This window comes from Camelus ferus, chromosome 33, assembly GCF_009834535.1.
Source record: "Camelus ferus isolate YT-003-E chromosome 33, BCGSAC_Cfer_1.0, whole genome shotgun sequence".
NCBI classification, from domain to species: Eukaryota; Metazoa; Chordata; class Mammalia; order Artiodactyla; family Camelidae; genus Camelus; species Camelus ferus.
The window spans coordinates 18,259,263-18,272,452 of record NC_045728.1 but is presented as its reverse complement, the minus strand read 5'-3'; positions in this window follow the sequence as shown (position 1 = coordinate 18,272,452).

Genomic DNA, 13,190 nt, shown 5'->3' with positions numbered 1-13,190 from the left:
ACAATAAATAAGAAATGATAATTAAATGAGCATTCAAATAGAAGTATAGTATAGGATGCTGCAGGAGCACATGGCAAGGGGATCTAGCCCATGGTCAGGCTTCCTTGAGGGATGACCCAGGTAATCTATAAGATTCCCTTGAAAGAAATAAAGTATTAATGTATACAAGATATTTCTAATTTTAGTAGAATGGAGCAGATTACTTGATCTTCCACAAGGGTGCCAAGACAATGCAATAGAGGAAAGAATAGTCTTCCTCAAATCTCACTGGAACAACGAGAAACCCTACATGCAAGAGAAAGAAGTTGGACTCCTTCCTCACACCATATACAAAAATTAACTAAAAATTGATTCTAGACATATTTGTGAGAGCTTAAAATAGAAAACATAGGAGTAAATATTCACGACCTTGAGTTAGGCAAGGACTTCTTAATCCTGCACCAAAAGAACAGCAACAAAAACAAATAAGTAATTAGATATTCAAATAAGTTGAAAAATTTTATGTTGCAAAACACACTTCAAAAAACTGAAATGACAGCCGATAGGATGGGGAAAATATATCTGCAAATCATGTATCCGGTAAGGGACTTGTAGCCAGAATGTATAAAGAATGCTTACAAATCATTAATAACAAATCATTACAAATAACCTACTTCTTTTTTTAACAGTTTTTATTGGTTTATAATCATTTTACAATGTTGTGTCAAATTCCAGTGTAGAGCATAATTTTTCAGTTATACATGAACATATATATACTCATTGTCACATTTTTTTCTCTGTGAACTACCGTAAGATCTTGTGTATATTTCCCTGTGCTATACAGTATAATCTTGTTTATCTATTCTACAATTTTGAAATCCCGTCTATCCCTTCCCACCCTCCACCCCCTTGGCAACCACAAGTTTGTATTCTATGTCTGTGAGTCTGTTTCTGTTTTGTATTTATGCTTTGGGTTTTTTTTTTTTCTTAGATTCCACATATAAGCGATCTCATATGGTATTTTTCTTTCAATAAACTACTTTTTTAAGTGAGCAAATTACTGAATACAAATTTTTCTAAAAAGCATACAGAAATGGTTTCTCATCACATGAAAAAATGCTCAAAATCATTTGCCTTTATGGAAACTCAAATCAAAACTATATTGAGATATCACTTCATACACACTACAAGTCCCTTACCAGAGTCTAGGTCATGAACAACCTTGCAGCTTCCACTCAGGTCTCTTAGAATGCTCATTCGTGGGATATACTCTGTAAGAACCCAGATGCTAAGCCATAAGAACCCGGATCACATGAAGCAGGTGTTAGCTGGAGGCTCAGCTCTGGCTGTCAACTAAGCAGCTCCACTTGTCTTCTTCATGTGGTCTGGGTTCCCACAGCCTCCAAAGTCCCAGAATGACCCTTCTGATGCCTTCGATAGGTCAAACAAGTTACTAAGGTAACCCAGATCCAAAAGAAGCAGATGTAGACTCCTTTTCTCAATGATAGCAGAGTCAGAGAATTTGTGACCATATTTAATCCATCACAATTCATTAGACTGATTTTACCAATCCCTGTGGGTCACGACCTGTAGTTTAAAAAATACTTCTCTAATCTAACGAGGTAATGTTTCTTCCACTACTAACATTTCTTGAACCTATGAATTAATTTAGATCTCCTGTCAGGTTATAGGGGCGACTAATTCCTTCCACTTGGAAACAGGCAGAGGGAAAAGCAAGAGTAAAAAGCAAGAGGTGTGGCAAGGTCTGATGTTTGTGGTCAAGTTCCCGTCCAGAAGGACAATGCACTGTCCATTCTCCAGCCTCCCGTTGCTTCTATTCAGGTCCAGGCAAATTTAGGGTAAATGGTTTACTAAAGGGCCACATGCAGTGTGATGGTCATGTGTGAAAGTCAGCAACGACCAACCTTAGCAATACTGCATGTGTGGCACGAGGGAGTTTACAGACCTGTCAATGTGGCCGGGAGATTAAAAGTTTCAAGGAGAGACAGCCACATTCTTTAATATTGTTCTTGGACTTGGATGGCTTTGGAAATGATGTTCTTGGTAAAATGTACCAGCTATAGGGTATTGAAAAGAAGCATTTTTTTACACTCCCTGTGCTGTAATATCAACGTGTATTATATCTTATTTTTCAGAGTAGTCTTTGTGTATTAAAATCTAAGAGCACCGTCTATGAACAGATGCTTCCTATTCCCTTGGCTTATCGATGCAAGACTAAATAGAAGGCAACAGGACCATTAAGGGAAAATAACGGGGTGGGCAGGAACGGTGTGAATTTATGAGCCAACTGGAATGTTGCTGAGCCAAGCCATTGGGAGAAATGATTTGCAAACTGAGGTAAGCTGCTATAAGAAAGAGTCTTAGTCAATCTGAAATATACCCATATGGTTAACTACAATAGGAACATAATCTCTAGGGGAAAAGGGAGGAAAATGTTCTCTGTCTGTAATTTTATTCTTTTGGGTGTTATGGGATGTTCCTAAATGGACAGTCAGTCTTCTAAATGACCATGTAATTCCCCATCTCTGCATGGCAGGAAGAAGAAGAAGAGTGTAAATATACAAAAGCCGTTCTGTTTCATGGTTGCATGGATACCAAGCAGATGGGTAGATGAACACGAAACTGTTCTTTGCAGAGAGAACCTCTGTCAATCCAGGCTGCATCCATCTGGCCACACAGCTGCAGCATTGCTTTATCCAAGAGAGAAAGGGCAGAAGAGAAAGAGAGAGATGGAGAGACTGTGCTACTGAAAGAGAAAGCTGTTTGAGCTTTAGACTTTATTTAATATTAAAATGATAAAATCACTCTCCATCATATAAATTTGGGGTTATAAAATCTTGCAGATGCACTTTGGAGACTGAACATCCTTCGATAAGGTATGTAAGTGGCCTGTTTAATAATCCCAACACTACTTACTAGCAAGCTATTTAAGCTCTCAAAGCTCCTTTTTCTTATCTCTAAACTAGGGGATGACATTGAGGTGACCTCCAAGGGTTTTTGTGAAGGTTAACGGAAACAATGTTTGCAAAACTTTTTGCACCAAATAGCACATAATAAATGTTCAATAATTATAAAAATAATACGAATGCTTTTGTTGTGATTTTTGTCTTCTCAACTACCTTGCTTTGCCTGGGAAAGAATTTCTATCCCTTTTTTACTCCTTCTGTCTCTTCTAGTTATCCAGGTTTGTGTGTTCTTCATTACATTTTTCTTTCTGGTCAGTAAAAATGCATGTTTCTTCCATGAAATCTCACTGTTCCCCAGGAGGACCAGAGGAAGAAAACTCAGATATCAAAGGAGATGGAGTGTCTGAAAGTTCCTTTTAGAAAGGCTTCCTTCTCAACCTTGTCTCCTCTAATGGATTAGAAGTTGCTGTGGCCTCAAGAGTCCTTTGGTCATTTCCTCTTTTATTGAATAACTGTATTTCATTTATTTAAATAATTAAGACTTCGTGATATCTAATTATATGGTATTATACGTTCTCAGAATTTAGGACAACTTAGAGTTCAGCCGGCTCCTTCCACCTCCATCTCCCTCTCACCCATCACCTGCTCCCGGTCCCAGCCCCCCCACCCCAGGTTCCAGGCAGAATTCCCTTCCACAGAACTTCTGGAAGATGGTGTCCAGCTTTTGTCTGACTGTCCCCCTCCGCTATGAGCCAGGCCAGTCTTCTTTAGACAGTTCCAGTAGCTACACACTTCTTTTTTAAGCCAACTCCAAATCTGACTCCTACCCCACGGTCTTCCTTCTGATATCTGGAGTATGAGAGAATAAATGTAATTACTCTTTCACAGGTCTTTGAATATTTGAAAACTTTAGTTCCATCTTCTGTTAATTCACCTCAAGCAATGCCATGCTCTGATCTTTCCTCCTGAAGACTGAAATAATTCCTCAGCATTTTCCTGTCCTACCGCCTTTCTCCTAAATGCCATTTAACTTTAGCTACATGTTATTTAAACATGGCACCGAAGGTTTCAGGCAGTGTTCAACTTAGGGCTCAACCAGAGGAGAGCAAGAGTGAGGCTACATTTTCCTGAGGAAACGCTGTACTCTCTCCACTCAAAGCCAAAGGACTCTCGGAGTTGAGGCAGCCAATTTGTTTGTTAATACATGTTAGTGTACAGACCTCAGGGCCCCAAATGTGAACTGCTTCAGCTCAGGTGAACCTCACTTGCCCTGTCATAGACCAGCTGAACGTAAGTACATCTTGTCTGTTCGCAGAGACAACCATCTCAGCCTCCACGGAACAACTGACAATTTTTATATAACTTAAGTCTTCATCATCTGAAGGCTGACAACACCCTCCTAATCATTTTCTCTTCTTTCATTTTGTTGATTCTCTCCTAACTCATGCTCCACACTTGTGTCAAAGTTCTCTCTTTTTAAAGTCCTAGTCTCATGATGTCATGGTAGAAGTTAAATTCTCATTTTTCTCCCTCTTATCTGAGCCCATGAATGTCCTGTGGATGGACTCCGAGAGAAAGTCTGTGAACACCTTGAAGATGTATTGCAGAATGTTGTCTGGGAAGAAAATCCCATAGCTGCCCATAGGTTAAGAACTAAGGACTTATAGAATGAAATCCAAACAGAGCAACTGTTCAACCGAACAACAATCGAGGGAGCTGGGGCCCTGGTGGAAAAAAAGTCAGAGAAAGGGGATCCTGGAAAAAGCACAGATTAAAAACCTTTGCACTGAATTCCTTCTGACATGAAGTACAGCGGGGCCCTAGATCTGCTGAGTCTGGTCATTTTTACCAGCATCTCCTCATATTATGATCTAGAACCTCCCTACCTTTCCAGTATCTTCTTCTCCTTCACAATGAACCCTCATTCCACCTACATTGATCTTGAAAATTCCCATCTTTTCAAGATTCTGCCAGAGGCCACCCCTTCTGGGAGTCGGAGCGTGGGCTCTGCTTAGTTGACGGCGCGTGAGTTTGGGACCCAGACAGACTTCAGCTTCTTGCTTAACGATTTCCAGGCTTTGGAGACTCAGGCCCATGTTTTGACCTCTTAGGTCTTTCAATTTTCTCATCCTAAAAGTGGAGACTATGTAATACCTCATGAGCCTGTCATAAGGATTAAATGACATAACACACGTGTGGTGGATGACAGTCCGGCTTTCTGGTCACCCAGCGTATCTTGAATATCCATGCTGTATACAGAGCGTGTCCAGTCTTACGAGTCTTGTCTACGCAAGGCAAAAACCTAGACCTCTCCAGTCTTGTTACAGCTAGGGTGATGGCAAGTGACCTGGGCTCCACCAGTCACATTTACTCACCCGCCTAAGGCCTCAGTGCCAAAGAAGGTGGCTCGAAGAAGGAGGTCTTGTGTGCCAGTCATTGTGCTGGGTGTGCTGGTTGCAGAGACATGGAGTTTCAGGGGCTGCGTGGCAGCAAGGGGGAGTCCTGATGCAGCAGGATCACCCACAGTGATCACCCTACTTCCTCACGGGAGCCAGTACCACCTCCAGGTTTCAGATATTATTGCTAGAAACTGTCTCGAGCCTGGTTCTCCAGGCTGACCACTATGCATCTTTTAAATAAAACTCCTGTTCTGAGTAACCAGCCAGAATTGGTCTCTGTTGCTTACAACCACGACTCCTGACTCATGCAATAAAGTAAAGCACTTAGAATGGCGCTTACCATAAAGCAAGCAGACACAAAAGCTTGCCCTGCGGTGTTGCCCTGAGGGCAGTCATTCTTCAGGGCCCCTGCCACACCTGCAGGGGACGCACATCCCTGTGGAGCTGTGGTTATTTGCACTCATGCCTGTTCTTCCCTGAGCTAAGCATCTCTGGAGGCAGAAACTCCATCTTGTTCACTTTAAACCCCCAGGACCCAGCAGAGTTTCCAGAGTCACGAGCGCGCAATAGATGTGTGGAACTGAGTAAACTACTCAACCAACCGTGGCTCTCCCTAACTGTATTTCAGCCAGCCCACAGTCCCTTAATTTTTGTAATAAAATATCATGAGAAATGTTGTCAATCACTGAGCTGAAATAGGATTGGTAAGACCACAGCATTTCCACTAACCCACCAACATTTTTAAATACAAAATGAAGTCTGTTAGGCAAGACAGATTTTAAACACACACACACACACACACACACACTTTTTTTCTCAACATAAGAACCATATGCCCATCTTGTTAAAAGCCTGAGAAATTTTACAAAAATACACAACAGTGTAATCAATAAAGACAAAATATTTACAACATCCAAAAAATTCTCTCACGTTTCTGCTGCAAAATCCCCCTTCATCCCCATACCCAGGAAAACATTTTATCTGCTTTCCATCATTATTGGTTATATGGAATTATATACTATGTGGTATTTTGTGTCTGGCTTCTGATACTCAGTGTAGTATTTTTGACATTCACCCTTGTTGTCACATGTGTTCATCTCTCATGTTTTTATTGCTGAGATGTATCACATTGTGCAAATACACCAAAATGCATCCACTTTACCTGTTTGACGATATTAGGGATCCTTTAGTTTAGGGGTATCATGAATAGAGCCATTATGAAAGTTTGTGTACAAGTATTTCTGCTACCATTTGTTTTCATTTCTATTGGATAAACATATGAAATGGAAATGGTGAGTCATCTGGTAAGCATATATTTAACTCCTGGTTTCTTTTTTTGAGCATTTGCATAGTATGTCTTTTTCAATTCTTGTACTTTTATGCTGTCGTTATCTTTATAGTTAAGATATGTTTCTTGTGGAAAGTATAAATTTGGGTTTTCCTTTTTATACAATCTGATATTCTCTGTCCTTTCATCCGAGTGACCTTATGAAGTCCAGTGTGGATCTAATTTTCTCCAAATAGAGTAGTGCAAGGTATACATATGAAGTCAAGAATCTGGCTTGTCCTGAATTCGCTATAGTTATTCAAAAGGATGTCTGTTTTTCCTTTTTATTGAAATACAATTGATTTACAATATTGTGTTAATTTCAAGGGTACAGAAAAGTGATTCAGTGGTACAGCCTTTCAGATTATTTTCCATTGTAGGCTATTACAAGATATTGAATACAGCTCCCTGTGCTGTACAGTAAATCCTTGTTGCTGATCTATTTTATGTATAGTAGTTTGCTTCATTCCATGCTCCTAATTTATCCCTCCCTCCCTTTCCCCTGTGGTAACTATAGATTTGTTTTCTATGACTGTGAGTTTGTTTCTGTTTTGTATATAGATTCATTTGTATCTTTTTTTTTAGGATTCCACATATAAGTGATATCATATAACATTTGTCTTTCTCTGTCTGACTTACTTAGCATGATAATCTCTAGGTCCATCCATGTTGCTGCAAATGGCATTATTACATCCTTTTTAAAGGCTAAGTAATATTCCATTGTGTATATGTACCACATCTTTTTAAACCAGTCATCTGTTGATGGGCACTTGGGTTGTTTCCATGTCTTGGCTATTAAGAAAAGTGCTGCTGTGAACATTGGGGTAGATGTAGCTCTGAATTAGAGTTTTCATCTTTTCCAAATATATGTCCAAGACTGGGATTGCTGGATCTTACAGTAGCTCTGTTTGTAGTATTTTAAGGAACTTCCATACTGTTTTCCATAGTGTCTGCACCAATTTACATTCCCAAACAGTGTAAGAGGGATCTCTTTTTGCCACACCCTCTCCAGCATTTATTACTTGTAGACTTTTTGATGATGGCTATTCTGACTGGTGTGAGGTGATATCTCATTGTAATTTTGATTTGCATTTCTTTAATAATTAGCCATGTTTAAGGATGCATTTTTTAAATTGGCACATTGCATATAAGTATTTGCATAATTGCATTTCAATAAATTAAGATAGTATTTGCTAAAACAAGTAGCTATCAAGAACCACCGCAAATTGTACTTTCCATAAAATTACCAACCAGTTTTTTCCAACCCCATAATTCATAGGTTATATGCTACAAGTCTTTCTTCAATAATTACAATAGCATTATTTAAAAATCAATAATCATGTTTAAAATTGTCTACTATATGAATTCTTCTAATATTTAGATGCTTGGGTAAATGATCTTTTATTTTGGCTAACAAACTTTGCCAGTATCATTTATGGAATAAATCATTATTTCACATTAATTTTCCATGACATCTTATCTATACATTAAATGGGTTTTTTATGACATTACAATGATATTTGCATCCAATTTGGTTCTGGTGCCATACTATTTTAATTATTATGGCTTTGCAGCATCTTTTGATATCAAGAAAGAGAAGACTCTCTCATTAATATTTTTTTAACAAAATTGAATTTGGTTAGTCTTATCTTAATACTCCTCCAGAAGAAATTTAAATCCATTTTTTTCCTGCATAGAAAAAAAATCATTGAGATTTTTATTGAAATAACATTAAAATAGCAAATATATTGTAATAATTGACATCTTTTAAATGTTATATTCCCATCCAATGACATGGTATGTGTTTCCAAAGATTGGGTTATCTTTTATACCATTTATTAATATTTTGTTGTTTACTTCTCTAGGTTCCGGTGCATTCTTGATACGCTTGCACATGTGTAGATTTTGTTTTGTTGCTGTTGTGAAGGGCATAGTTTCCATTACAGTTTCCAGACGTTCACTTCTGGTATGTAGAAAAGCTACTGGTTTTATATGTACTTATTTTGTATCATAAATATTATAAATGTTGTTTATCAAAAACTTCTTTATGAATCTAAGTTTATTCATTCAATATTTGTTGAGTATCCCTCTGTGCCAGACACTATGCGTTCTCACCCACATCACTGACTCTTATTCATCACTACAGTTTTTTCCTACACACCTGTAAACCATGTGTTTTTTAAAATGAGCTCTAAGATCTTCCACACAATCAGGCACCCATTGTGGCTCCTAAGCTAGGTCCTCTCTATCTCGGTTCTAACCTGCTTTTCTGGGTTTCTCCCCTGTCATTTTCCCCCACACGCTCTCTGCTCCACCTGCTCAGACAGGCACTGTAATTCTTTCACAACTTGATTATGCATTTCTGCACACTTGGGATGCTCTCTCCTATTTGGTTACTGGAGAGTTCTCATTCATTAGTTAAAGAGTAATGCCAATGTCACTTCCTACCTACGGCTAGCCCTGACCACATGCTCAAACAGAATTAACTTCTCATTTGTGTTACCACAGCTGTATGCACATTTCTCTTTTATAATACAGGTACATCAGGTTACATTTATTTTTTCTGTCTCCCCTAAGAGGCTGTGGCTTCTTTGTTACTTATCTTCACATCCTCAGTAGTCAATATATTTTTACAGAATAAAGAAATTGGATAATTAATCAGTTAATTGATCATTTCTGTTATTTAAACAAAAGTTAGTGATTTTTGTTTCTGAAACTTACCATTGTTTCCTAATCAGAATTGTGGCATTCTCCTATTTACATTCATTTGAGGCTACTGGCATTCTCTACGATTTCTTTTCTTTTTTCTTTTCTTTTTTTTTTTTTTTTTTTTTTTTTTGTGGGAGAAGGTAATTAGGTTTACTTATTTATTTATTTTTTAGAGGAGGTACTGGGGATTGAACCCAGGACCCTGTGGATGCTAAGAAAGCACTCTACCACTGGGGATTGAACCCAGGACCCTGTGGATGCTAAGAAAGCACTCTACCACTTGAGCTATACTCTCCCCCATTCTGTATGATTTCTAAATGATTATCATTCATAGTTCTGAGACTACATCTAAAGTCCTTTCACGGGTCTTCCAAGAAATGCATCTGGAGCTAGAACTTAAATTAATTTAGATTAGAGCCTTAAGGGTCTCCTAATCTCCTCTGGTCCCCATCTTTGGCTTCAGTTTCTTGGTTATGATATTGAACTTTTTCCTTTTTTAACAGACAGACCATCTTACTTGCTGTAAAATGGAAGAAAAGTAAGAGTTCAAATTTATTAATTCAAGTTTCTATTAGTCTATATTCATTCAAGTATAACTCAAGAGAATTATAATCTGGTTGAGGCAACAGATATAAATAGTAAAGGTAGAGAGTGACAACAGCTAAGCCAGGGCTATGGACTCTGTGCCCAGGAGAACAGAGGATGGTCTTCCAGGCGGGAAAACTGAAAAGGCTTTCTTGGAGGAGACAAATTAGACTTAGGTTTATAGGACGGGGAAAGACAAGAATACAGCTTTTCTGAATTGTAATGTTAAACTATAAAAGAAATCCTGGTAACAAGAATTTTTATTGATTAATTAGCAAAAATATTTAATGGATAGCAGTCAAATAACATTTCAGGAAAGATCACCTCTAACCACTTAGTTACCCATCATAAAATTCATCCTTGACACACTCCTTCCTTTATCCTCAGTCTACACTCAGTCATCAAGGCCTGTTCATTCTGACTCTGGAATATCTGTCAAAATTCCTTTTTTTTCATAATGCCCAGTGCCACTGCCCAAAGCCACTTCTTTCTCCTGAACACAGGCACAGCCGTCAAACCAACCTCCCCACTGCCGCTCTTGCTGGCTCCAAACCACTTCCCACACTGTGACCAGCGCTGTGTTTCATAAAATGCAAACTGTGTTGTGCCTCGACTCAGAACACTTCGGTGGCTTCCCAGTGCCCTGAAAGTCTCTACTCTACTGTTTACAAAGAGATTTGCAAATATTAACCACTATATATAAAAATACATAAAAAGACACATTTCTTCTGTATAGCGCAGGGAACTAGATTGAATATCTTGTAATAACCTTTAATGAAAAAGAATATGAAAGCAAATATATGTATACACATGCCTGACTGGGACATTGTACTGTACACCAGAGACTGACACATTGTAACTGACTATACTTCAATTTAAAAAAAATTTTTTAATAAAAATAAAAACAAAGCCCTTCATAATCCAGCCCCATCTACTGTCAATGGGCCACCCACAGTGGGCCATTATGTTTTCTTCTTTATATGCCTCTGTTTTGGTTTTGGTTTGGGTAAATTAACATATTTTTAAATATGCTAATTTTGGGGGAGTCAGTGAGGGTACTAGTAGGAAAATTCTAAGATTTAGAGTCAAAAACTTAAGTTTATGTCAGAATACTGTCACTTAAAATGTGTGTGACCTTGGATAAGTTATTTTGGCTTTATGACCTCCTTTTTTGTCTATAAAAAGGGGATAATAATAATCCTTACATTACATATTGTTGTAAACATTCAACGAGATTATGGATGTGAAAAAAGTTCTGTAAACTGTAACACAGTATGTTATAATGTTAGTAATAACATCAACTAATAAGTAATGTCTTGACTCCTGAATATCTTTAAATATTCTACCATCAAGTAAATAAATACAACAATGCTTTGGACATTCAAGGGTCAGGATGAGCTGCTACCTGGAAAGAGCTCAAATTCTCATATAGAAACAAACTTTTTTAATGAGTCACATTTAACATACAGTTTAAAAGGGGGTGTGGCAGTTCAAGGCAATGGAAAAACTGAACCAAACTACTAAAGATTTAAGGAAATACTAGCATGAAAGGTTGATCTTTTACTTCTAAAGAACCTGATACTGTACTATATTTTCTTTCTTAATATTTTCTGTTTTCTGGCCTATTTAGAACATAGCACAATGTGACTGATGTTTTAGAAATATTTGTAAATATTTTAATCCTCTTGTCAGTGTTTTTAGCAGATGGCTATTATTTTACCTTCAATGGGTTATTTTGAAAGATGTACTGCATTCCTGTGATTGAATAACATTCATGAACAGTTTTTTTTTCTAAAGGACTTTGTCCCCAATTTAATCATGAAATTCAGTGCGGGAAAAAACAGGGTTTATTTAATGGAAATTAATTTCATGGTTTGAAAAGAAAACAGAAATGCATTTACTTCATTAAACAAGAAGCGAGGGAACTTGGAAACCTTTTCTCCGTGTGACGTGAATACCAAGCAGGCTGAATTGATGAAGCAGCATTTAGCCAGCTGTGCTACTTTTCCGCTTTCATGTTCGCTCTGCCTTTAATTCAGGTAACAGCGGGATGCTGGAACTTGACCATTTTCAGATCCATTCCTCTTGCACAGAAGGCGTTTCTTCCAGGGGCAGTGAAGGAGTTCCTCTGGTGCCATCTAGTGTATTTTACAGAGGGAGTCATGGTGTCGGCAGAGGGGCCCGGTTTATATTCAGTTCAAAGCGTGGGTGGAGGGAAATGAAGGGCTGGGGCGGCAGAAAGCTAACACTCTTGGAGACAGTTTTTTTCTTTAATATATTACATTAATTAGTAAGAGGTGCCAAGTCACAGAAACATATTAGAGGCTTATGAGTTAGCTATTTCAGGGAACGCTGCAGGAAATGAGCTCTGGGGGACAATGACAGTCAACTAGATTCTTTAAGTTTGTGTCAGAAGATTGTCATGATGATGGTGAAGAAAGAGCTTAGCTGAAAGCCAGGGGGATGGGATCTGAATGGCAGCTACCCATTGGAGGCTGTTTCTCTGGAAACAATATGGTACATTCCTCTTAGGACCACCCCACTCTACAGCTAAATTGTTCCAATTGCCAACACAAAAGGCCCGTCTCCAGGGCCCCTCTCTTTTTTCCAGTCCTCCATTTCCCCCTCTCACCACCTACTCTAAGAGCAGACAAGTCCCATGCACTCAAGGCTCCTTCGTTGCTAGAAATCAGTGCCCCAACAATCTCTGCTAAAAATGTTTTAAAAGGTTACCTATCAACCACTGTGACCAGGATCTTTTGCCTTTTTAGAAGAGACACTGAAATACTCTATAAAGACCCAATGGGGTTTCAGGTTCAAAGGGCTGATGAGGCACGTTGGGGTTGGCTGCCGTCCATTTCTTAAATGTTTCCACATAAACATTTAAAATCATGCTGCCATTCACAAAGTTGCTCAGTTAAGAAACGTGAAAGTCATCTTTGACACGTTCCTGTCACTCACAACGCCACCACTCATCCAACATGAAATACGACACATACACGCACGCGCGCGCACACACATGCAAATCCGACTAATCTCTAAATATTGTGGAGTCTAGCTTCCAAAGGTCCTTCAAGTCCATCCGCTTTTCCCTACTCCCACTTATATCACACCAGTATAAGTTACAGTCACCATTCACCATTATCTCCCCACATCCGATATGCATCTGACAGCTAGAATAAGCTTTCTGTAAAGTAAATTCACTCATGTTGCAATCCTGCTTCATATTCTTGAATGATTTTCTTTTGGCTTTAAAATAAATTA